The sequence below is a fragment of the Ischnura elegans genome, chromosome 4, assembly GCF_921293095.1.
Source record: "Ischnura elegans chromosome 4, ioIscEleg1.1, whole genome shotgun sequence".
In the NCBI taxonomy this organism is placed as follows: domain Eukaryota; kingdom Metazoa; phylum Arthropoda; class Insecta; order Odonata; family Coenagrionidae; genus Ischnura; species Ischnura elegans.
Genome location: NC_060249.1, coordinates 42806821 through 42829831, shown reverse-complemented (window position 1 = coordinate 42829831; position 23011 = coordinate 42806821). Strand labels below are relative to the sequence as shown.

Here is a 23011-nt window from a genome sequence, read left to right as displayed (position 1 = left end):
TTAGTATGGATTTTTCGTGACTCAAAGTTTCCCTTATCCGTGTCTCGCTTCGGATTGCATGACGTGGATACGCAAGCGCTTGCCTGCGCCTTGCTCACGCTATGATGTTATTTGAAAAAAAAGCTAGTGCTTCCGTCACTTTGCCGCATTTGGTTGCCTAATTTTGTCCACCGGACGGAGTTGTCAGGCGTGACTCACCAGTGCAGGTATGAGAAGAGTGATGGCTTTGGTCACGAATTTCATTCATCTCCCGCGTTCCAGGTATAATGAACTGCTATGTGGGTCGCATAGGGAGGAGTGATTTTTTTTGTTCCTACATATATTATGATTGCTTCCCGTGGTATGAAATAATGATCTATGGTCTATGGCAGCTTTTTATTTTGTTTTGTTTTTTTTTAACTTCCTTCGATTGCGTTTTTTTTTACTTCCTTCGATCGTTCATCGTTTTGTTTTCGGCCTAGATCAAGATATGGAAGACGGGAGTTCGTGGACACGCAAATACGTCTTTCCTTCACTTCGTCTCCCGCACGCTATCGTGCGGCTATAAAGGGCCCATCAAGTTGGAAGGCAATAGTCTCATCACATAGGAAATTTTTTGAGATGGGGCGAAATTCAGGATTTATTTCAAGCGTTTATTCTAACTAATCGCGCGAGGGTGCGTGATTACGGTCAACCCCAATTCTGAGTTGCATCAAATTTTGGAAAGTTGGCCTCCCTGCTGCCATTCCCGAAAGAATGAATTTGGTGAATGGGACTGTAGAGCCTTGTTATCTTTCTGATCGTTTTCGTGACCGGGGATTCTTGAAGTCTTCTCGATTTTTTTTATTATTTGGATGCCGACTATCCGTCAGATTCTCTTTTAATTCATTGAAAAATTCCTTCGGACAAGGAGATCGGCTTGAGTATTCTTGATTGGTTCCGCGGCCGTCACGATGTTCTCCACCCAGTCGCTACATTTGTGTCGGTGTGCAGCCCAAGATTCTTTCGGTTTGTGATCTCTGAACGCTCTCTCTATCTGGGGAATTTCTCCGTATCGTAGCAGGTTGTTGAATCGGTCGTGCGTGACCAAGCCTCGTGCTTTTCCCTCCTCTAGCCTGGTTTTCGTTCCCCTTCCCCACTATTTCGAACCATGCTACTACATCGTCCTTTCTATTTCTCTCGCATTCCGGCGTATTTAGGTACCACAGACCACATTGTGCCATTCACTTGTCATCTCTTGATTTATATTTTTTCTCCCATAAATGCCTATAAACATTTTGCTCTTTTTGTGCCCAAAAGATCCCTCGCCGAAAATCGCTCAAGAAACACGAGCTCATTTTGTGATGGCCCCTCTTCAGCTTTCAGTGTTCCACTTCCGGTAGTTTGACCAGTGGCCTGCCAAGCACTTTTCAACCCCCATTGCCTTTTTCGGCGTTTAGTTTCTTTCCTTCTTCCACCCCTGAGTTGGGCGCCTTTTTTCTTTTGACGTCTTGGTAATTAATTGCTTTTAAGATTTCCGGTTTCAAAGTTTTCCTCTGGTTTTAAGACTCACGGATTCATTCGTTTGTTTGTGGCAAGGTCTCAATACGTGGTTATCTTATGATTAAATATTTTTATTTTATTTTCAAGTTACAATTGTCAATATATTATTTTTCTTCATTATTTTTTATGTTTGAACGTCATATCGCGAGTATTGAGCGGTTGTGGTCTCAAAACCACCTAATAAGTTTTCATCGCCTTCGTATTGGCGACAATTACAGTTCGTGATTACTTATATCGTGTTTCTCTTTTGACCGCAATCCTCGAGGCTCGTGAAGCTATCCTCAGGTTTATCTCTACTGCTTCCATAAAATTCATATCCTTTTTTTATACGATACAACTTCCTAGCGTGGATGGGGCTCAAAAACTGATGATGGGATCCCTTGACACGTGCTTCAAGCTACTGAGTGGGATTCACAAATGTTGCTAGTCATCCTAGCCCGTGGGTAAAACGGCTGCGGCACGATTGGGTAGGGACTGGCGTTGCTGTGGACCGGAGTTCCTCCTCTAAAAGACATCCTGCTCCGCACGACTGTTGTCAGAAGCTCTGCCTCCCGGCCGTCGGAGGCGTTGCCTTCAGTCTCCGAGGGAGTGGGTTTGAAGCTGTTGATTCTTCCGCTTCTTGGAAAAACTGCCTCACACCCTTCTTCCTGACTGCCCGTGTATTCATTCAATTCGTCGGTCATCCACTCGGTGCAGTCCCTGCAACCCCTGTCCAGAGAGCAGCAGGGCGTTGACTATTTCAAATTCCCCTGCTCCCCCAAGGACTCGGCCTGAGTCTCCTTAGTTTTCTAGAAAGATCTTACCTGTTCGCGACTGCATTCTTACGGTGCGCGCGCAATAAAGAAATGATCGCTCTCCTGTCTTTGTCTCCGTGCCGTTAGTTAGACTTCAAAGTATACTTTTAATTTAATCACTAATAGGGGGTAGTAATTTTATTATCTCTCCAGCGTAGCTGTTCTAGTTCAGGAATTAATTAAGCAAGATTGAGGTTGAGTGGCGTCACGTGACAGAATCTGTAGTGATTTCGGTTCACATCCTACACTGTTTTATAGCCGTGAACGATTTCCTCTTTGCTATACGCGCCTCATAATTACTTTTTTCTTTCATTTTGCAAGCCTACGAACTGTGAAGCGATCAGTGAAATGTATGATGGCGCACGTTCCTATTCAGTGCCTTGAGGGTGGTTTCACGCTCATTTGTGTGTGTTGAGTAGATTTCTTGTTTCCGGTCAAGAGTTCATATCGCAGTTGCTCTTCTGCATTGGATGTGGTTCCTTGCTCACGGCTCATTTTATTGGGAGTTAGAAGTGAGAGGTGGGAGGGGAATAAATAATTCAGTTTGTGCTGCCTAAATTCGGTTTCACCGGAGCTTCTCGCATCGCGTCACAGCGCCAAACATGTTCATGTTCGAATCACTACGTAGCCATAGTATATTCTGTATCTTGCGCATCTGTATTGTTGTTAGACAGTCACCTCACTCCCGTTTGGGTAATAGCATACGGGAAGATTCCTTCGCAACGCACGATCTATCGGGTGAAAAGGTGCCCCTCACTGCCCTGGCAGATGGTCTCGGGTAGAAAATAGAGTCGGAGGATGGGTGATAGGTTAGCGAAATAGATTGGGTTGGGGCATAGCCGGAAGCAGGTGATTTCTTCGATCGATTCAGATGCTGTTTGCTCTCTTAATATTCCCATCTTGTATTCCGTCTGCTCCACCGTGGCGCGGAAGTCGTTGCGCAGTTAGCCTCTCCCCCTTGTTCCTTCACGTCTCCGCCCTCTTGTCATTACTACTCCGCCTCTGAAACTGGAAGATACGCCAATTACCCAATGTGCCCATTCATATTCGTACGTAGCATTCAGTTGACGTCGAGCCTTTTTTTTCCTCGAGTACCTCCCATTCATTGCTATTCCTAACGAGATTTTTGCATCCGCCGGTGGTTGTTTCAATTGAGTTTTTCGTATTTTTTTCTCTTATCCATCGATGTTTGTCATGCTCATTACATGACGTCCGTGACTGGAATATAATCTTTTGTAATTCGTGGGACATGAGTATTGAAATCCTTCTTTTGACTTTTGTTTTTTTACGCACGACAGAACACTCAGATGAATTTTGCTGAAATATTTTTCATCTATGTATAAATCAAAACATTTCACTGCACGCTGTTTGCTTAATTAGTTACAACCATATTTTCAGCCCCTATAGTCATTACTACGTTTTATCTACACTTATCATTGCCTGCTTTCATTATAGTGACTTCGTACGTGCAATTTCACCATGGTGTTAGTTTTGACTTGCATAGATATGTATTTGCCTTGAATAATAGAAAATTTACGTCCACCTTAGCAATGTTTGGGGGTAATGAGCTTGCATTGTATTGCATGACTCCCTTTGGTTTCAACGTTAGCGGGTTCCCACGCTATCGATAATGCATATAGGCTCGCTGGGTACAGAACACACGGATAGATTAATGACGCCCCCGTTTTGCGGAAGATGCAGGTACCTCCTCCTAAAGACTCGTGGTAATCCCGTCGTGACACTCGCGAAGTCTCGGTACACAAAAGGAAGAAGCTTCCCATCCCACCCGCCCGCGTGCGAGTCTGTCTTGAGAAAAACGATCCTCCCACCCCTTCCCCTTTACGAGCCCCGTTGCATTCATATAAAAATATCCTCGCGGTACAGTTATATTCCAAGAAGCGGGAGAGGCATATGCTCGGATCTCTCAACCCTTTCCCTACCCAGACTTCTTCCCCCACTCTCCTCCTGAGGGGTTCCTTAAAGACTCCCAAATAGACAAAAGGGAAAGAGAGGGAGGGGTTGATTTTTTAAGGGAGGAAAGGGTTATGGAGAGTGAGGCAGCAGACAGTGTGGTTTCGGCGGAGGAAATTCCTTCTTCAGGCTGGAGTGAAGTGGTGGTGGGGGTAGGGAGGTCTTGGAGGGAGAGGAGAAATACCTGTTGGCCCGGGGAAGGAGTGGTTTTCTCTGGCGCCGACGGTTGGGGAGGTTTTTAAAAGGAGGAGAGGGGGAGGTTGATCAGTCTGGTCGGTACGCGAGGGGGAAATGTGCGTATCGGGACAGTGAGGAGGAGGGGAGAGCAGGTGGAGATGGTCCGGTCTCGAGGGAGTATGTGTGTTGTGTATTCCTGTTTAATTTTTTTCTTTCCTTATAATTCCCCGTCATAATTCGCCTCGGATGAAAGGCCACTCGAGTCGAATCCTTTTATTTCCCTCCCTTAATTTAGTGGTAGTCTTCCCCCCGGGATCTTATTGTGTTCCGACGATTCCATCCATCCTTATCTTCTTATCCCAGACTTAACCCTCATTTGTTGGAGCTATCGGAATTGAAGATGCCGGGGATCCGAAGTGAGTTGACAAAGGAAAATTTAGGAATTTCCTCGAAAGGATTAGCTTCGAGTTTTCTTTTATGTCCGCTTCATTCTTTAGGCATCAGAGTCTTATCGAGCTCGATTTTGTGCTGGTACGGTATCATGCTGGTTGTAGATAGGGTTTGGATCTGATTTAGTGGGATTAAGTCGTCCTAATTTCTCCTGAATCCTTGAACCAGGTAGGTACTCCTGCGCCTGTATAGATCCTCTCGTGACTGGGTCCTAATTAGTGTTTACGAAGTTGGAGACCGATATGCCTCCGACCTGAATATGGGTCTAAATGTGGGATGTGCTTGTCGGATTAAGGGTATGGTTCCTATTGGTGCATCCGTAGGATTAGGTGGAGTGTGTGATTTTGGATATGGACTTATGCTCTAGGTGGCGATATAGAACTGAGGTATCCTTGATCTCGGTTGTTGCGTGTATAAAGTTTCTGGACACCGTTTGGATATAGTATCGCAAGAGATACATCCACATTCCCCTCGTAGCAATTGACCACGCCTTCTCTGGGAATGTTTTGGGTTATTTAAATGGGGTAGTCCTTTATTGATCGTCAACCAAGTCACTGTGTAACTTATTCTGGAGCCAGTTCCGTATTAGCATATATGCTGTGGATGGCTACGAAGTTGAGGGGCGAGGTTCAACCATTGTGACCCTTGCTTTCGTCCCAGTGGAGGGCATTCCTTTGACACTAACGGGCGTATGTGTGCTGACCGTAGAAATAAGATGGGTTCCTTGAGACGGGTTTCAAGGCGTTTTTTTATGTTTGTTATTTTTTCAAACCCGGGGACCGTTGGAAGAGTAGGAGATGAGAACCTGGGTGTGGTGTGGACTATCTTTTTGTGTGCTTGTTTATTCTCCCGTTCACCTGACGGAGAGAGTTCTCCATCTCGTGTCCTCTATGGATTTGTGATGCGGGTGTGGTTCCCCTCTTCGAGAATCCTAGGCTGGCGTGTCTCTTTGTGGAAAGGGGTGTTGGAATGTGTAGGCGTTGAAATATTTTTGTGTTTTCATAGCGTGTTGCCGCGAGTAATTTGTAGCCGAAGGCGAGGACGGATGCTGTGGGCTATTGTCGCCGCCTCTTGGGAGATTTCCCTCCGTCACGAGATGCGTACCATGCCTATATGGCTAGCGCAAACTTTTTTTAATATACCAATGGCGGGATCAAAGTGTCCTAGCCGATATTTTCCTTCGTTTCGTATAAGATACGATGCGTGATTTTTTCAATTGGAGTGACTCCTTGTGTTCAATGCTCAAATCAAATATTCAATTTCAAATCTTCCGGGCGTATTGCTTCTGACATTATAAGAAACTAGTAACATTAGAAGTAACGTGAGCAGCGAATAACTTAGTGAGAGATATTTAAGTAGGAGGTTAATGAGTTAAAATAATGGATTCAGATTTTTTATTATTCTTCGGTTGATGATCCTGAATAACAACAAGAAAAAGACTTGATGTGTATGCGTAAAATTGTTTACATTTACTGACTTCTGGACTGGTAGTTAAGACTGAATGTTTCCTCTGTGGATACTAACTCTATAAGTTGTGATCGAATTTTATAGCTCTGGTTTTATTAGAAAATGTTGAATACACCTCTTCTCATGCTTTAAAATTTTGTCACTCTGGTATCCTCCAATTTTACTCACGTCCGATAATAGTTATAAGTTATTCAAGTAGATTCTGGCGAATGAAAATGGAGGTAAACGTTTAAAAAACACCTTACAGCATGTCGCTCGGTTCGTCTCCCGCTTCGCAAGCGGCAGCGACGCTCGGTGACGTTAGCATCGTTACCATGGGGATTCCTGTCACGTGGTCAGAGGCGAATCCTCCCCATCCTAATCAGTTTCCTCCTCCTCCTCCATACTTCTTCCTCCTCTCTTTACGAACCGCTCCCACCTTTTCCCCATCCTCCTCTCCACCCGCCTTCTCCAGCATCTCCTCCCCCGCCCCTCGTCTTGGGGAGCTTTTAAGCCCCTCCCATCCCTCACGACAGAGCCCCCTCAAGGTGAGCATGTTTCCTTCGGAAGGTCGGCCAAGAAGGGAGAGAGAGGCTGTTGCTGCTGCCGTGGTCTTCGGAGGCATGCGGCGGCGTCGAGGGGCTTGGTCCACGCCGCGCTGGTGCGTGAGGCCTCCTCCTCCCCTCCCCCACTCCTCTTCCGAGAGAGAGACACGGGCGCGCGGGGCGTGTAACGTCTCAACGCCTTGGGCAGGAACGCGGGTCGTGAAGGAACGAACCAACTCTCCCAACACTGCTCCGTGCCCTCCACCTCCCCCGACAATGGATGGTGCGCCCTCACTGGAGGAGAGAGAGGTTTTTTCGTCGCGCGTGCGTTGAGGAGGACTCTATCGTGTGAGAACCTCAAGACTCCACGTCCGCGTGCACTTACGGTTATTCCCTATGCTCTCTCAATTGAAATACCTATATAAATACTCTTACAGTGGCTTTGGGGTGAGTGCACTTGGAGGATACAGGAGCGATGTGCTAAATACTTATGCCCGAGGAATGTATTAAAAATTTATTATACAAACAAAGCAACATAAAGCAACCTTAATTTTCATGCTATAAAGAGTCGGTCATAGCTCACAGTCGACAAGTTTGCCCGTCGTAGGAGTCTTGTATTGATTCTCAAGATTGCTGGCGAGGTTTGAAAATGGTCTAGGTTCAAAGTGCAGGGCGAGAAACTACTTACCTCACTCATTACTTACGGACAATGAGTACTTTTCAAAAAATTCTTTTATCTTCTCACACTGCCGTCTTGAGGCTTTGAAGAATGCGCAAAGCATATAACAATTGATTGCTATTTTCTCTCTTTATAGTTAAATCTCCATTCGCGTTTGTTGGTTGCGAGTTTGGGAGTTAGGAAGACACAAAGGCGATTGTCGACGCTCTCCGTTAGAGGGGGCGGGATGGAATTCTTCCTTTCTTGGATCCCTGTCGCTTCGTTGCCATGCGTTTTACATGTAACTGTTACGTCGTTGGTGGTAGTTTTATGTATTCTCATTGTTTGGCGCCGTAGGGATAGGGATGAGACCCGTTAACTCGACCTCTCCCGTCAATGCGAGGTTGCTGTGATTATTGTATTCAGCCGAGTTTGTGGTGATTTTTTGCACTTATAGTATCGATGAAGGATCTGATACGTTGATGCACCCAAGGTGCATATCCTACGTATTCAAAGTGGAATTTCATCTTTTAGATATCGGTTTTTGAAATTTTTGTTTTTTCACTGCAATCATTTTCGTTCATTTTGTAATTTATTACTGTCTGACTGTCGAGGTAACCTTTATGCAACTTTCACTGCCATACTATTTCCAACTATTCAATTTTAAAGTGTCATTTCTTCTAAATAGTATAAACTTAATAAATGTAAATAGTGTGAGCTACCCCGATCTTTTTCTCCCATTTCGAATTTTTTACACTGTTTTGAACTCGCCAGTTATTTATTTTCTGCTGCTTCATGTGGCTTGAAGGTTGCGACTCCGTTGAAGGTTTACATCCCTCAATATGCTGTTATCTTTTTTCGTTTGTGGAAGCGGGGAAATTGTCGCCCAGCCTTGGTCTCGCGGAAATCATGGGATAAGAATGTGGGCGTACGTTTTTGAAACGCTCCCGCGCATTCTTTGTCCGATACGTGTAGAGGCGCGGTCGAAAGGGGAAAGGCCGACGACGTCCCCGGGCGATCTTCTCACACGAAAGGAAGTGTTTGTGTTTGTATGTGTAATCTCTCGACTTCTTTGGAATTCTAATTTAATTATGGAACCGTAGAGGGTGGCCAGCTTACCTACTTTTGGTAGTACGAAGTTCTTATACTCTATGGTAACCAATCCTGAATATTTTCCCGAGGACCAGCATAGAGGATTGGTGTATAAGCCAAAGAGCTAAGTAATTCGAACAGGACGTTACGCATGAAATTGCGCCATGTTTGTATTTTGATATAAAAACTACGTTGGTGCGATGTCCGCCCCCAATAGGGACAACGGCTTGATTTCTCGCCAAGTCGTAGCTCTATCCTAATAAATTTGAGCTCGCCCCCTCCCCCCTGGAGGGTAAGCCAGCAAATAATCTGCGGTAATCCGACCACCCATCGACCTCAATGTATCTATTCTCCGTTTTGAAATTTTTTAATGAATGCTTCAGTTGTTCTACTCCGGATAATCAACCCAATCCGCAGGAAAACCCGTAATGACTTCATCAGCATTATGCCTTGTTACAGCACCAGACCCACCGGCTAAGTGTATTATTTGACTCCCCGCGGGGGGAAAAATTGCGGACGACCCGGGCGGGAGTGAATTCTTCATTTATTTTCGTGCTCATCAAATGTCAAGCCTTGGCTCTTGAGGCACGGTGTCCGTCTGTTATAGAAGGTGTATTAAGACGGCCGTGTCAAAAGTGTGTCCTTCTCTTATACGCTTCCTTTCCTCTCCTCCCCTCCACCTCTTCAACTTCCGGAACATCCTTGTGAGGAGTGGACCAGTCGCAAGAGTGGGGTCGCTTCCGAGGGTTTGTTACAGTGTGGGCAGTTGCGGGCGAGAGCACCGCTTCGGTGGCTTATTGCCTCACCCTCACCTTGGGCGAGCTTTCAAACCTGCCGAGGGTGTTATTTCCCGCTCGGCTGCGAGTCGTTTCTGTTTTTATTTTTCGCATTCGAAGGTTGACTGTCGCAGGAAAAGCAATGAGTAACCGTAGAATGGACGCATTGAGGTCGATGGGTGGTCGCATTAGCGCGTATTATTTGCTTGCTTACACTCCGGGGGGGCCAAGCTGAAATCCCGGTGACGGGAAAAGATTTTTTAAGATTGAGCGGCGAGTTGGTGTGAACTTAAGCCATTGGCCCTGCCGGTCTCGGACTTAGGTCCGACGTAGTTTTTTAAAAAAATAATCTGTAGCCCTCATTTCTTATGGAAGTTTTGGTGTGCCGATTGTTGAGTACATTTAATGGAGAGGTCTTAAGCCTGAATCACACGATCATTTTTTTTCGTCGCGAAAGTGATCACTATCGCGATTACTCCGCAAAATGATCGTCGGCGGCAATTGTTTTTCGCGATCGCGATCGCGATGAGGATTCCTATCGCTATTTTTCATCACTCGTCCGGTCGCTTTTGCCGTCGCTAAAACCGTCACTAAAACCCCATATCAGCCAATCGGAACGTATTCCCCTATGGAACGATTGCAGCGCAACGTTTGACAATTGTGAGAACGACATAAATAAACAAACACGCCATATAATTTCGTGATGTGGGTCCTATGGCAACGAGCTGTGATATTGGAAATGATGCGAAAAGCGACGGCGGGAGTGACCGTGTGATTCAGAAAAATGATCACTTGAGCGATCGCTATTCGCGACGGGAAAAGTGATCTCGATAGTGATAATCTTCGCGACGAAAAAAAATGATCGTGTGATTCAGGCTTTATCAATTTACTTTGGATAGACCACTTTCAATGGCGTCGAAAACAGATTTCTCTTATTGTTTGGATTCATTGACTTATCGCTGGTATCCTACATGAGCATTGCTGTATCATTTAAATTGCATAGCTACCGAAACGCTTGCGCGTAGTGAGTGTTAGTCTGATAAGGAAAATCGAGCCTGCACTTTTAAATTCAAGTAAGTTGATAGGCGAGAGGGAATTCTATATTATTCCTGCGCATAAAAAATCTTATTTCGGTCATGGTAAAATCGATCGCTATTTAGGAGCGGAAAAATAAACACTCCTCAAAGTATTGACTACTTCAAATTTCTCCGTAAGTCGCTTTGTTTTCCTAACCAGGTTTTATCCTATGTAAGTTCCTATTTTATTTCTTCTTACTGTCTATGTCAGATTAATCCTGATATAATGTCTGGGTTTTTTTCCCGGCGAACAATGGCTGTGAAAATTGCTCGGAATTCATGTAGGGTAAGGTCCTCCATGTATTTCTCCTATGGGAAGAGGCATGGAGGACATTACCCGGTGTGAAACCCGAGAAATCTTCACTGCCTAGTTAGTCCTGACCTTTCCTCATTCGAAAAACACTCCCATCCTCTCAACAGCGCGCCTACACTAAACATTAATGGCGCAAACGACCCCGAAGTCGTCTCTTGCCCGTAAAACTTTCCTCGCTGGGAAGGGTGGATGAGACATCTACACACTCGCCGGAAGTGTTCAGAGGCTCTCTCTTCCCGTTAGGATCCTTATGTGCAGCCGACCATGCGAACCACGAACCCTCGCCCCAAGCTCACTTATCAAGTGCACTTTCTTTTCTCCCCTTCCCTCTTTTCGCGGATCCCTCTTTGAGTGGGTGGGACAGCGCAATGTAATTCTTTCCGCCCTTAACCTTCTCTTTCGTGTCGCCTCTCTTGTTTTCACTACGGTAGGGTGCATCACTGATCCTCCGTCCTGACTCACTTAAGGATACTCCTCCTTCGGCCCTCTTCCTTGTATATATATCTCATTGGGAAATTGATACGTGTTCATGGGGAAGGAGGTCTGCGGCTTCGCTATCTGGTAATTCGTTTTCCCTTCCGGCTGATGGATCCTCAAATGCGGTGGGTTTTTGATGCCTTTCCAGAGAATTGGGTCTGGCAATGCCGTGTAGGCTGCTCTTGGGCTTTCCGCAGTTAATAGGAAATGGCTTTTAGTGCGTTCGTTCTTTTTAAGTCTTTATTTGGACGTGACTAATATTACCAAAATTTTCCTCCTGAGAGCAAATATATCATAAATGCGTTGATACGAATTTACTGTCTCAATTGTCGAACAAAAGTCTAAAAACTCGAATCATTGATAGTACCCAAATACTTCTTATTCGCCTTGTATGGAAACAGGCCGGATGCAATGCCTTTTGTCACCGATGCTGCAGTACTTTTCTGCCCTCCATAGCCGACAGCTTCGCCCTTGGTATTGAGCATATGTAAGTAAGTTTTTTTCGATGTTGTGATTTCCCCATGCTCACTTCCTTTTTTCTTTATCTGGTCTGTCGTAAGAATTTTATGACTCGCTTTTTAATCCGAACGACCGGGGTCTTTCGCATGCTGTATCAAATTCGGGAATTCGTTTATTTGAACGTTTCCTGTTCAGTTTCATTCTCGTTCTTCTGAACCTTGCAATGACTTTAACACGAATTCAAGTGATTAATCATATACGCCACTTAGATTCTCACGAATCACACATGTTGTCCTTCCATAGGTTTGTCGATATCAAATCCACGCAGCTATAACTGAAACAAGGAAGGAAGTTAAGGTTTCTTTGGATATGCGCATTAGAACATTTTTTTCCTTGTTCTTAAACGAAGCCTTGTCATAAATGACTTCCGAGGACTCTCACTTCGATGTTGAGTCATTGGAAAGTGTATTTTATCGTATAATCGGTATAGAAAAGAAGCCTTGAGATTTCATTTCCCGTTCGTTATTTCCTGCTATATTTTATCGCGTCGCGGCCAGAAGATCGGATTAATGAGGAACTCACTTTTTCGGTAGCGCTATTTTTGATGATGATAAATGCTTTCACTTTTCCTCAGTACAGAGAGACCTATCGCTCCACTTTTTAACCAACATTACGTTGAATAAAAAATTATTTGCCGCTCATTTATCTAAATTTGTTCTTACGAATAGCCATCTCCTCACTTGGAAAAATGAGTAGGTACTCATTACGTGAACACGTCATGGATTTTCCGCATCTAATCGTATTATTCAGAATTTTTTTCTTGGCAAATAGCTGTATACTATTTATTTTATTTTTCTTCGCAGATTTATCTCAATAATACCAACTTATTCGGTCAATACTTGACACATGAGAATAGATTAGTTATTTTTGGGGTCCTACACTTCCTTGAAATCTACAATGTGAACAGTAGATTTTTTGCTGGGGCAAAATATTGACACCAATATCAAAACTTTTTCATGAGTAGTCTGATCTGCACCAATTGGACCTGGATCGCCCGGAAGGGAGTCACACCACTCGTGTTGCGCTGCGCTGGTGCAATTAGAAAGAATTTTAAATGAAGAGGTCCTTCAAGTAAATTCAAGTGTGTGATGTCATTGGTCAGGGTTGATTAGGAATCAACTTCCTCAATGAACAATCAGTCGTACGGAGGGAATTATCTGTTTGCGTGTATGATCGATGCTTGAAATAAATTAAAAACACAGTCGCAGCGTTTGGCGTGAATCTCTCTCGTCTTGAAATCGGCGGGTCGTTGGGCTCGCGTGACGTCGGCGCGAGGCTCGCCCACTAGGCGCTGCCACGTTCTCTGAGCGTAGGCGCCCCATTCACAGCAACAGAGGGGCATGAAAGGCCAAGCTGGGCAGAGTGGCGTGTGCTGAAATGTTGTGGTGTGTGAGAGCACGAGCTTTTGGGGCTCCTTGCCGCTCCGTTGGAGGGAAACGGGGCAGATGGGAGAGTAGGGTGGGTGGAATGCTTAAATAAAACTCTTATTCCTCCGGGAATGGAAGGGGGAGAGAGCAAGCACCATTCACATTCACGAACTCTCGCCTGTATTTATCCGACGACATCTCATGTAGCTATTCTATCCGGCAGACATATTCTGTATGTAGGTGTATGTGTATTCCCTACTCGCCTTGTCTTGGTTCACAGCTTCCTGTATTAACGTATTCTTCGAGAACCATTAGACCACTTGTCCTTAGAACAGTAGACACTTAGGACTCAAGATTCTTTAACTAAATCCTTCTATTCTATATTATTAACTCTTGCCGATATCTCTTTTGTGGTACCTGGAAGTTTATGATTGCCACATTTTTTAAATCAATTACTTCTTTTAATTTATTTTCATTACCTGTGTACGAGGTGTGAGTGAAGCGTAAATACATTTCATTTTCAATATTAAATTTCGGAAAGGTTTTAACACAGTGTTTCGGTTATGATCAAGTATGTTATTACACCGTCTGAGATGACTGTGATTGCACTGTAATATCATTTTTGCCGTATCTTCAATTTGTTCAACTGTTCGCGTACACACCATAGTCTTTTGATGGAATTGTCTATGCGATTTCTCCACGAAGGGTCATTGAGATCGGATTCCATAGTGAAAATTCCTTTGTCAACCCTCCGCTTTTGAAGAACTTCCCACAGGTCAATAATCGTGTTTTAGCCCTAGCCCAAGGCCTTACGTGGACGTTGTTTGACTCAATTCTCATCACCTCTAATTAATTCTTCCTGTACGCACAATCGCCGCTGATCCCGGCGCACATAATACGAGCACACTCCACCAAGTCTTCCAAAATACTCCCATCGTTTCCACTACATCCCATCCGTTCCTCGGGGCACGTTTGGAAAAAGAATGCTTCCCTTCCCCTCCACTCATCCTTCGCCCATTCCTCGAGTCGCAGCCTCCAGAGGTCGCGGCCTTCCCTAAAGGCCGCTATGTCTCCTCCCCTCCCTCCTCTTACCCACCCATTCCCCTCCGCCCCCCCTCCATTTTCCATACCCTCCCCTCCACTCCCTAGTCTCCTCTCCCTTCTCTTTGCGTTCCCTCTCTTCCGCTCGCTCGCTAGCCATGGTGATACCTCCTCACGTCCCATGTTTTCCTGCTATCTGTACCTTTGACACTGTCCTTATTTGGAAGAGCTCAGGCTGTTCAATAAGGGGAAGGAACGGTATATATCATAGATAGCAGATTCGGTACAGTGCTGCGACTTGTATCCGATACTCCCATCTAATTCGATCGTATGCAGTTTTGTTAATCCCCGGTTGTGTTTGTTCCTGTTAGGTTATTTACACCCCTTCAGTACATCCTTTCAAGCATCGTTTAGGTTATATTTTGATTTTTGTTTTATTATTATGTTATCCAATTAGGCGTGGGCCTGTGAGAGAATTTGAAAGAAAAGACTAGGTAACCTCGTAAATTTACTCTGGCCTTATCAGTTATAAAAAAATGGTGGAGTTGAAATGGGATTGATACATAAAACTGATTGTTTTCCAGCCAAAAAAAAAAAACATTTTCTGTACTTAGATATTTAATTAAATTTTGTCTCGTTGACTATTTGGTTCGAATATTAGGGGAGAGCTTTCGTTTACCTATCGGATGAGGTATTTCCTAAGCGAGCTCACGTTACTTTGTGAAAGGACGCTTTTCGATGGCTTCTTGCCAGAAATAACTTAAGTCGAGACGTTCCACTTTTCTCTTCCGGATCAAGAGAAGACAAGACGCTTTTTTACATTAGAGAACAGAATTTTACAAGGGTTTTGATCTTCATACGTCCAGGTATCATGTCTCTAAACTCGTTGATGTGATAAAAGTTAAGCCCTTTGTATACATCAAAGACCTTTAGGAAGGGAGCTTAGTTGGGTCTATAGTTAGACGATTATGGCTCTTAAGCGGGCAACGTTTAAAAAAGAAAACGCTTGTGGATTTATCATTGTTATTGGCTCTAGGTTTCATATATCAAGATTTAATGGCTGAAAGGTCTCCTTTATCTTTATTAATGAGGATTACATCCTTTTTCACGTTTTTTAATTCTCTTTCTTTCTTTTGATACTCACTATGAGCCTCGTAAATCATACCCTCTTCTTTATAGTTTACATTTAGTTATTCAGGCATATTTTTACCTGCTTTCAGGTCATTAAGTTTCTCCCTGCTTAAGAAAAATTCTCGAAACTAATTTCGAAAGGACGCTAAATAATTCGTAGTGATAATGTGTAGTAGTTCGTTGCGTGTGCCTCCACAATTTGTAGTGTTAATGTGTAACGTTCCTTTGAGTGTCATTTGTTGAGAAATCTGCAAATACTAAAGCTGGAGGGAGTAATTTTTGTGACATGTGAAAGGCTTAAATTTCCACTTCAGTGCCCTTCATCAATTAGGAAATGTTTGTTGGCACGAACGTTTTTGGGATTGGAATGGACCGCCGAATTTTTCCTCTCAGGGGAAATGACCTGGGGGCGATGAGAAACGCAAGAAAAAAATTATCTGGGTTCCCTTCCACCTGCCCACGCTGGGCTCTCGAGTGGGAAGTGACGTAACGCCCACCGTGGACCAGACTAACAGGTAGCATGTGAGTGAAGTTTTCTTTGCCCTCCTCCCCACCTCGCATTCAAGACGTATGTATGCTCGTGGCAGGAGCGGCGTTCACATAGGCTGAAGTTTTTTCTGTCTCGCCTCATGCTTACGGTCCGGTCAGCGGCTGTGACCCGGCCGCTCTCCGAAAGCGCTGATGGGAATCAGGCGTGGGTGTCGTTCACCTCATTTCTCTCTTCCCACCGCTCTCACGGGGCTCATGCCCTCTCATCACTCGAGACCTCTCTCTACTGTCTCCTAGCGATGATCTAATAGCATATGGTCATCTTAAGCTGCGTCGATGGTTTTTCATCCTTTAAGAGCAGCCGTAGCCAGTACAACAATGTTTCCTAACTTATATTTACCCCTACTATGTCGTGTTATATCCTTCAAATTTGAGGGATGAAGCCAGATTTCTTTTCTCTTATTACGGATGTACTCCGATGTAGTTTCAAGCTGTGGTGATAAGGTATTCGTAACTGATGTGTTTAAGGTCAAGTGTGTCTGTTTAGCATATGAGACTTTAGAAAGTGGGAATTAAGGTTTCGTGGAATACTTAGTGGCGAACTTTTTTATTTTTTTTGCACGGATTATTTCATTCAAGTCATTAGCTGTAAAAACGGTGTAATCATACTGAAACTTTTCTCACTGTTCTCCTTCGTCGGGGTGTGTAATTTTTGATTGAAGGATCGAATTGCGTAAATTTCACTAGGTTCTTCTATCGACCTTATCAGATTATCTGTCCATCTATTTTGTTTGGAAGAATTCTGATCTCATGTTGAATTAAAACTTTTGGGCTATGTCGCCGCGTCAGATTTTGGGTGGCCCCAACGTTTCCCGACCGATGCTGGTCGCTTTCTCAAGGGAATCTAGGGAAACAGATTCCCTTGAGAAAGCGACCAGCATCGGTCGGGAAACGTTGGGGCCACCCAAAATCTGACGCGGCGACATAGCCCAAAAGTTTTAATTCAACATGACGAGCACCCGCGAAAGTTTTAACGAAGAATTAATTCTGATCTCGTTCTTCGTTGTAATCCGGCGCCGTTAAGCCTCCGCCCGGGCGAATAGAGCCTTTATTCTCGGAGGCGGGGCTGCCTACGCTTGGAGTGAAAGGGACTTCATTGCGGTGACCCCCTTGGTTAGTGAGAGAAGAGGGAGTTGATTAAATTTTTCTCCCCTTTTTTAATTCTGTGAGATAAGGTCCACGTATTCTCTTTTGGAATGTTGGCTGGGGGGTTTGTTGACGAGATTACGCGTCAGTCATTCTTTCCTATTTTCATTCTAGGGCCTGTAGAGGAATATGGATTAGCTAGACCTCTGGTAACAATTATATCGTGGTATATGTGAAACATACCTAAGGAGCGAATTTATTATGGCCTACTTTAATAGAATTATTGCCGTTTTATCCAAAAAAGCGAGAAAGAATTGTTATTATTGGTATGTCAATGTAGATAAGTCGATCAAATATGTTTTAAATATACTTATTATGAATTCCAGAATTGCTCCACATACCTCGAGCATAATAATTTCATTAAAATTCCTGTATACACATTGTGGGCATGTACACTAAACCTTAAAGAGCCTTTGTGTTCATAGATACGGCTCCGTAGGGATTGTGTCTCTCATTTGTATTACATTTTTCCTTCGCGAGGTCCTGCCGTAATTCATGCATTACCCATCATCTCCGTTAATATTTAGGGGTCCACCCCAATCCGAGAGCTTTGAAAATTTCTCCCGGCCGGCCGCGCGTGGGTGTCCGTGGGACAGGCTTGGCGCGTAGGCGTCTCGTTTTTACTTGAATATTCTGTGTTGGTGGTGTCTCTCTCTTTCTCTCCAGCAATCCCTCTTCCCCCTTCATTCCAACCGTTCGATCGTGACGTAGGCATTAAGAGAGAAGCTGTTAGAATGCCGAGAGAGTTGGGAGTGGTGTGGGGAGATTGGAGATTGGTCCACAAAAGGCTTCATCTCCTTTTCCTCTCTTTTTCTCTCCCTCCCAAAAGTCGCCTCGAACGCCATCTGTCCTTTGGTCGCTTACCCCATCTCCCCAAGGCTTTTGTCGCTCGTCTCTTTTCGGTGGTTGCCTCGAGGTTGATGACGGAAGGGAAAAAAATGGATGTCCCCGAGGCACATTTTCGCTCATGCATAAGTTTTATTTTTTTTTTTTTTCAATTCAACGTCTTAACCTCTTAATGCTGCTCCTACATCGCCAGGAATGCCGACGGGAATCACCCCGTAGTTTACGTAGGTGGCCGTTTCGGATTACTCCACATCCTTTTAAACCTTGAGGCCTCATGCTATATGGCAAAACGTGATCAAACTTCTAGCGATAAATGTGTTCTTTTTTCGTAGATTAATTTCCAGGCGCCTTAGTGATACGCTGTGGTTGGAGAGAGTGTTCCGTGAAAGGTTTCTACCAGGGTATCGGATATTTAAGTAAAGAGGTGTATTATTTCTGTGCCAATCGGATGTGCGATTTGAAGAATTTACATGGGCATTTAATCTGAAATGGTCGAGAGCAATACAACGTGATCGTGTATTTTGGGAAAAGGCGATTATTTTCTGAAAATTAGTGGAAGCAAATACCCATACCTAGCGTGTATGACTTACATGTGATTACTAAATGCTATAAAGGAACGGTTAATCATCTCTCCTGATTTGTTTGATGTAAAAACTACTGATTTTGGTTTGCAACGTCCAGTCAATCTCACCTCCGTCATAAAAGGCGTAATTATTTCGCTCTGTTCCTCAATTATTTCACGTAGTTTTCGCTACATATGCTCCTCCACTCGTAAGAAGCTGCTCAGCCCCTTTATCAACAGGTCATAGGAATCAATTCAATCCCCACCTTAGCTATTACATTCGCGCATTCTATAATGGGCTCCGATGACTAGCATGTCCGCATGACCTTTTTGAGACTGCGCGGCGGGCGTATGGACCTGGGCGTTGAAAGGATAATTCCGGCCGACGACAGATAGCCATCCAAGAAGAGAAACTCGAATCTTGCCGCTCCACAGTTGTGATATCATCTCATCGAGTTACAATTAGGTCGAATGTGTTTTATTTCCCCCTTCACGGTGTCCACCCGCGGACGTCGCTAGTGGTCAGCTTGAAGGCACACTCACCCATGTAGTAAGCTAGGAAGCATTCTCCTCCTTTTCTATCTCCACATCTCCCTCTCCCTCTCGTCTTGTTCTCTGCCGCGGTGGCTTTTAGGAAGCATGATTCAGGGGCTTGAAACGTCGGGCCCGCTGCCAGAAGGGAGCAGGGAATGAGAGATGGTTGGGGACCCCAGGGAGAAGTCGCGGGGGGCTCCTGCGAGGGGAGGGAAGGGGTTACGAGGTTGGACAGGAGATGAGAAGTCTTGGTGCGCGACTGTCGGAATGAGCGGCGGGGTTCTCGCACGCTTTACGGGGGTGTTGCTAAGGAACGAAGTCTATTATAGGCTTCTCGAAGTATGAGCGGTCGTGGAGGTATAGTAATTATGTTATAGCAATAAGTGTATCAGTTATATAATGATTGCATCAGTTTAAGTAGAGTGATGATAATTTGGGAGTATACATTGATTGATTTGCACAGTTTATTTTTATTCATAGGATTTTATTTTGGTAGTGGGATTCGGGCAACACTGTAGAAGAGTTTGCTAATAAAGCTTCAAAAATATAATTGACATAAAGATATACTCGCTCCATTACATTTGATGTTTGACTAATTAAAACAAGCGCACAAGGGTGCCAATAAGTTCAGTCAATTTTCGCCGGGAGTTTGTTCTCCTGAAGAAGCTAAGGGTTGATTAATTCGTCGGATTTTAGTTGTCGCGGGAGGGTAGTTGAAACTACAAAGTCAAATAATTTCAACCTACATTAAAGTTACAAATAAGGGATTCAAAAATCGAATGAGTAAGTTAAAAATTGAGGTACCTTCGCCCTATTACATGCGAGGTGATTACGTAAATCTCTCCTTCGTGCATCATTTATAATTCACACTCTTCTATCCTTTGATCTCTCCCAGTGACCTAACAGTCCGTGACGCGCATCCTTACAGTAGCGGCTTGCGGTAGTGAGTTTTAACTTGAGAAGTCAAATCGGAAGGCACGTCGACTCTTCGCTCCTGCAAAGGGTCGTTCGTGCCCGCCAGCTCTATAGTCCGCTGGACCCCAATTGAGGTTTTTTTTTTATTTAAAAAATAAACAACTTCTGGAGCATCGTATCGAGTGAAAAGGGTGGGAGTTGGGAAAATTATCAGCACCTGTCACACTCCCCCGTTCCTCATTTCAGCCTCTATTCGTTCCGCTGGCCATTTCTCGTCCCCTCACTCAGATCCCGTTCCTATCAAGGCTACGAAAGTTGTATTTTTGGGTCCCCCACCTTCTTCTTGTGGTCTTCTCCCAGGACGTCAGGAGAAAATAAATCCTTAGGACGCAAGGTTGTTGAGGTATAGTAATTATGTTATAGTAATAAGTGTATCAGTTATGTAATAATTGTATCAGTTATAGTAATTAGAGTTATGATAATTTGGGAGTATACAATGATTGATTTGCACAGAGTTTGTTTTTATTCGGAGGATTTTATTTTGGTAGTGGGGTTCGGGCAACAGTGGGGCACTGTCGAAGAGTTTGGAACTCCGATCCAGCTACGATTGTACGTACGATTGTACGTACGTACGATTGTACTGATAGTACGCGGCTACGGGGGCACGTTTTTGCACTTATTTCCCTTGTTCATTTTTACATTTTGGGTACTAATTACTTCCACGTAGCACGTCGAGTTTTCATGATAAAGGATGAGATGCATACAAGTTTTTTTCGGATCTAGTTGATTTTCTAGCATACGCCGATTCCATTTGGACCCTGCTACGCGTGAGAATGAATAGCTCGTACTATGGTGGACATTAGCGCTGCTTTTGTTGTGTTCTGTGTCCATAATGAACGGTCTGCGCGGGAGGCAACTCTCCAGTAGCGTGCTTAGGATGAATTTTCTCCTCAAACGTTTTTGCGGGAGAAACTCAAACGTGGTTTGCCATTGTGGCGAGATTGTTGACATAACACGACTCCCGTGCCCGAGGCTGGGTCGACCTTTGACTTTTCCGGCTATCCTCCCACTTGTGAGGTTTTTTTACGAGTTCGCGGTCACTGAGGGTAAAGGTTGAAATTTCGACGTAATATCCGAATACAGCCATCAATTATCCATAATGATCGTCTATGTGCACTCTCTAACTCTGGGCTACTCCGAGATATTGTGACTTAATGCGATTCTAAGGAATATTAATCTGCCAGGTTAACTTCTTATACACAGTAGACTGCAGTTTGACGATCATTGGCCAATGATAGATTCTTCTCGATCATTTTCGTTACGTGACACGTGTTTATGATGTAAGGTTAAACGTAATTTTCGGTGATATAAGCGTAGCTCATAGTTCAAGAACCGTTTTGATCCACAAACATTTCCTAGCAGATGGATCGGACAATTAAATTTGACAGAGGGCAATGCGTTATATATCAGGGTGGGATAGGGATTCTGTACCCTAAATTGTTAGCGTGATTTACGTCATTAGTGAGATCTGTTGCGATGTATTTCAATCGTATTATAGTCGACGACTTTACAGCTCAAATTTTCCCTCCGTTATCGCTTGTCAGTGCTCCGACCCCGGCTAATTATTCCCATCAATTTTCGAGGGACGTTCGCTACATCTGTGCGATGCGTCGCAGCCTCGCTTTTTAGATATGCGCGGGGTGAATTGTGTTCATTCATAAAACTCCACCCTCCCGTGCTAGGAATGTGTCGTGAGCGTAGGAGGTGTGTGTGTGTGACCGAGGGAACAAACCACGCCCACTATATTCCTCTCTCACCCCCACTTTAATTTCTACGTCCTTTTATTTTTCATTTTTTTTATTCTTCCTTTCATGGTCCGTGCCCCTTAGCTCATCGTCGCGATCACGCGTCATGGGCACCGCGCAAGCACGACCCTGACTCGCTTTTAAAAAGCCTGCGTTGCCAGCTCTGTCTCTCACCATTCCGCTCCTCAAGGGTCTTTATCCTACTGTCTTTAAGAATCGCCCAACGCTCATGAAGTGCTGCGGTTGCTGGAGAAGGACCGCTAAGATAAAAAATGTGTGTACTCATTTCATTTACGTTAAACATTAGGGTGAATCTTACACTGTGACGAAGCATTTACCGGTCCATAGTCAGGTTAATTTTTCTCGGCGTAAACTTGTTAAGTATCTTTGGTTTCGTAGCTTTTCCATTTAATTTTTGAGTAAAAACTTTGGGAATTTTCGTAGCAGTGGGGTTCATGCATCTTTACGAACAGGCCGAGTTTCCCCTGTTTATCCTCTCTTGTTGAATCTGAAAGATGAGAAGTTTAACAACATAAGAGATGAACGCATCTTAAAAAATATAGTTAAAATATCCGTGTCTTTCTGTTAGCATAATTTAGTAAATTTTTAGAGATCAAATCAAATAAAATTTATAATTTTTTTACGTGAGGTTATCCTTTCTGCATTCTAACATCTTCAGGGATTTGTGAATGGCTATCAATGGACTTAAATATACGGTACAATGCAAAGACAGTAAGCTTACGGGGTCTTACATTTATTCCTGTCACAAAATTATTTTTAAAACTCCTTCCTACTCGTGAGTTATCGCTCCCATTTCTCGCCCTCGGTCGAGATCATTTTCTTAAGCCCTTCACTCCTTTTGACCGGGGCTGGGAAGGAAGTAAAGGGGAGGGAGGGAGGGATGTTGATGATGAGTGGAAGGATCCGTGTAAGTGATACATCACCTCCTCTCCGTCCTCCTCCCTCGGTCTCTACAAGCATCCTCCCCGTGTCCTACTTTTCCTAAACTCTTCCCGCTTCATTTTAGTAGGCCCGCCTCATCTGTGTCTCTCAGCTCTCTTCTTTGGTCCTTCTTCGCTCTCCTTTTGCCATGACCGCGCACATTTAGATGACGTTCTCTTAGCAGTGCGCGCACTAGATTTTCTGAGAACTTCATGATCATAAACATTGCGAAATGAAACCTGTTTAAGCTTTACGTGCGTCCACAACAATTATTAAACGTTTATAGTCATGTTTTTCCCACGATATAAACTTCCGCGAAATGATTTTATTCCTAAGATTGGTTAAAAATTTTTTAAAG

The 23011-nt window shown here is 44.1% G+C and overlaps 1 protein-coding gene across 1 annotated transcript in view; it reads left to right on the top strand.

Moving 5' to 3' along the window:
* The window catches only part of LOC124157369 (dual specificity protein phosphatase 10-like), a 255437-nt gene that overhangs the window by 189849 nt on the left and 42577 nt on the right, over positions 1–23011 (top strand). The gene's annotated exons all lie outside the window — the stretch shown is intronic.